The sequence below is a fragment of the Cervus canadensis genome, chromosome 10 (assembly GCF_019320065.1).
Source record: "Cervus canadensis isolate Bull #8, Minnesota chromosome 10, ASM1932006v1, whole genome shotgun sequence".
Taxonomy (NCBI): domain Eukaryota; kingdom Metazoa; phylum Chordata; class Mammalia; order Artiodactyla; family Cervidae; genus Cervus; species Cervus canadensis.
In genome coordinates, this window is record NC_057395.1 from 37,102,799 (window position 1) to 37,106,703 (window position 3,905).

The following is a 3,905-nucleotide window of genomic DNA, read 5'->3' on the forward strand; positions in this document are numbered from 1 at the left end:
TTAGAACACACCTAATTTTCCTGGGGTGGAGGTGCTGCCTTATCTTCTAGAAGACTTTGTGATTCAGGTCTGAACATACAGTCATGCTCTCTGGTCAGTAAGCATCTCAACCCTCTGGACTTTCTTTAATTTCCACCTCTTATGAAACTATAAGCTGGATCTAGCCAACAGATATGAGACCCCCTGATACCCATGGCTGTTGCTTCCTCCCTAAGATTGATTCTTTATGAACTTTACTTGGTATTTCCCTTCATTCCAGATATGAAACCTATACTTCTGAGGAATGTAACCACATGCAGAAAAATTAATACACTAGAGATACTGCAACTCTAGGAAAGGAAGGAAGGAAACATTTATTGAACATCTATTAAGTGATATGTGCCATGTGAGATGCTTTACATTGTTTTGCTCACTTGGTGTCTTTCATTTGCCACAGTGTTTTCCAATCTAGACCATCTTGGAAAGATGGTTTAATAATTTATGAAAACATACCCATAGGCTTAGAATTTTCCTTGCAGTGGGAGTGAAGTGCATATCAAAAGGATGGGGTTGGACCCAGCAAATCTTTGATGTAGGAAAAGGTTTTGTATAGTTGAGATACCATCTCTGCCTCCTACGTGGTCTCCATCCTCCCCGGCTTGTCCTGCTTCTTGGTTCCACTTAGTAGACTTATGCATAGAAAAGTACCAGGGAGTGAGTGTGGCATATTTCTTGAGTATTTATAATTTGAATAAAAACTAGAGGGAGGAAGTTCCCCAATGGTCCAGGGGCTAAGACTCTACACTCCAAATGCAGGGGGTCCAGGTTCCATCCCTGGTCAGGTAACTTGATCCCACATGCTGCAAGTAAGTGTTTGCATGCCACTATTAAGATTCAGTACAGCCAAACAAACAAAAAAACTAGAAAGAGGGCAGTGCTTGAGTAAAGGGAGTGAATGACGGATGGTGACATTTCTGGCCTTGTAGGGAAGGCTGTTCTGCAGGAAGAACAAAGGAACAGTGATCCCTCCCAAGCCCCTCAGAGCACACCGTGTAGGCAGCTGTGTGCTCAGTCATCTGTAAGGTGGAAGCAGGGTGAAGACACTGGTGTGGTGTTTTTGCATCTCACTCCTTTACTGGCTCTAGGACAGGCTGGTTTAAAGCAGCTTCCAGGTGCCTACAGGACATCTGCACACCCAGGAGCCCTTGTTGGAGACTGGTCGCTGGATGGCTCGGTGCCCCTGTCCCAAGGTTTCCTTTTTCTTCACCTTCCTCACTGGTCTGTGTTCTCAGATTTCCCCAAAGTATAGAATGTAAAACTTGGGGTAGCTGGAGAACAGTTTTTCTTGATTTTGCTTTGCTCTGCTCTGCTCAGTTGCTTCAGCCGTGTCTGGCTGTTTGCAACCCCATGGACTGTAGCCCCCCAGGCTCCTCTGTCCATGGATTTCTCCAGGCAGGAACACTGAGTGGGTTGCCGTTTCCTTCTCCAGGGGAGTCTTCCCAACCCAGGGACTGAACCTGCATCTCCTACATTTCCTGCACTGCAGGCAGATTCTTCATCTGCTGAGCTACCAGGGAAGCCTGGTGATTAGAGAAAGTGTATGAAAAGGTCCCTGGAACAGTTAAACTGTGAGTAGCCCTGCTAGGTCAGAAAATGCAAGCACATGGATGCACTATTGCTCTGGAAATCTGATTTGCCTGCATTAAGGAAAAAAAAAAAAAGAAAACTTGAAAGTTTATGTATGGATGAGATTTGGGATTTGCAGCAAGCTTTGTTCACAGTTTTCCTGCTTGAAAAGCTGGATTCCTGCTTGAAAAGTTGAAATTTCATTTCAAAAGGAGTGAGAGAGAAAGGGGGAGAGAGGTTGAATCTTCCTGGCTACATGATGCAAACCATCTGGTCAGTCAAGGTCAGGACTGGGTCCCCGTGGAGGCCCCCAGGGCATTTTTGGAAGGGGTATTGGGGAATCACTCTAGCGTGCAGCTCTGTTCACAGGGCCTGAGAGAGAAATTTCCCTGGACTGGTGCTGACCGCTGTTTACTTCTCAGAGGGACTCTGGGCACCTCGCCCTCACCACTTCCTTCCCACGCTCTCCCTTGCTTTCTCTGCCGATCTATAAACACTACAGTATTAACACCTAAGTCTTTGGAGAAATGAATTCTCCTCATCTAAAAAAGTGCTATTCTAAACTACTGCCTCTAGAACTGGCTGTGCATGAGTGCTAAATCATTCAGTCATGTCCAGCTCTTTGCAACCCCATGGACCATAGCCCGCCAGCTTCCCTTGTTCATGGAATTTTCCAGGCAAGAATACTGGAGTGGGTTGCCATGACATCCTCCAGGGGATCTTCCTGACCCAGGGATCAAACCCACATCTCTTAGGTCTCCTGCTTGGCGGGTGGGTTCTTTACCACTAGCAACACCTGGGAAGCCCATAGAACTGGCTACTTAGGACTAATTAGTTCAGTTCAGTTGCTTGGTCGTGTTCAACTCTGTGACCCCATGGACTGCAGAAAGCCAGGCTTCCCCCTCCATTACCAACCCCCGGAGTCTGCTCAAACTCATGTCCATCGAGTTGGTGATGCCATCCAACCAACTCGTCCTCTGCCTTCCCCTTCTCCTCCTGCCCTCAATATTTCTCAGCATCAGGGTCTTTTCCAATGAGTCAGTTCTTTGCATCAGGTGGCCAAAATATTGGAGTTTCAGCTGTAGCATCAGTCCTTCCAATGAATATTCAGGCCTGATTTCCTTTAAGAGTGACTGGTTTGATCTCCTTAGAGTCCAATAGCTGTTCAGAACTAGATGGAAGAGCTTAGCATCATCTTATGTAATTTTTTAGTTTCGTGGCCACAAATGCCTGAACCACGAATTGAAAATATGCTGTAAGGTGAAAGGATTGATTGAGTATCACAGCAGAGAGAGGTCTGGGGAAGATTTAGCAGGATTCAGAGCTGGAGAGGTGATCTTCCAAGGAAGTGGGATGATGGTCCAAAAAACCCACAGTTGCCGAGGGCCTAGGTGTTTCTGACAGCTGGTTCCATCCTGTTTCTTGAACAATATGGTTCAAAAGACACTGAAGTTAAGTCTGCTACATCATAGTTTAGAATGGGAGGCTGAGGATGGATGCATTCAAATTATAGATATTTTTGAAAGAAAGATATAAAAAGTTTAATGTGATTGTAATAGGGAAACTATGAAGGTTTCAGTCTGGTGGATTTATCTTCAGAATTCAACAGAGTGCTCCAATGGAAGCCCATTTCTCCAGGGACTACATATTCTCAGGGGCAGACCCTGCCATCTCGGGGACTTGCGTGCAGTGTCCATCATCAAAGTGAAGCTGCCACAGCACTCCCTTGTCTGGGACACTCCAATGTCCAAATAAAAAAGTAAGGAAATGGGGACTTCCCTGGTGGTCCAGTGGCTGAGACTCTGCACTCACAATGCAGAGGGCCTGGGTTCGATTCCTGGTCAGGGAACTGGATTCTTCCTGCAGCAACTAAGATTTTGCATGCTGCAATGAAGATCATAGATCTTGTGAAGCTAAATAAACAACAAAAAATGCAAAATGATTAAAAAGAAAGGTAAAATAATAGGCATAAGAAGAACAAACTACTATGTATAAAATAAATCAGCTACAAAATTATGTGGTACAGCCTGGGAATAGAGCCAGTATTTTATAATAACTTTAAATGGAATATAATCTAGAAAAATATTGTATCACTTTGCTATACACCTGAAACTAATGTAATATTTTAAATCAACTATACTTCAATAAAAATTTTTTTTAAAAGGAATAGATGAAAAGAGACATATATACATTATTCTTTTAATGTAATTTTTTTGAAAGTATTCTTTGATAAGCTTTGTTTCAGGATGGGAAAAATAAAAAAAGTTTGCATTTCCTTTCACTAAGTAGTGACCGTACCA

General features: G+C 43.9%; 1 non-coding gene across 1 annotated transcript; it reads left to right on the top strand.

Annotated features, from left to right (window-relative positions):
• The first annotated feature begins 3,381 nt into the window (after positions 1–3,381).
• Positions 3,382–3,454, top strand: TRNAV-CAC. Its single transcript has one exon. It is a non-coding gene; the product is annotated as a tRNA-Val (tRNA).
• Positions 3,455–3,905: the final 451 nt, after the last annotated feature.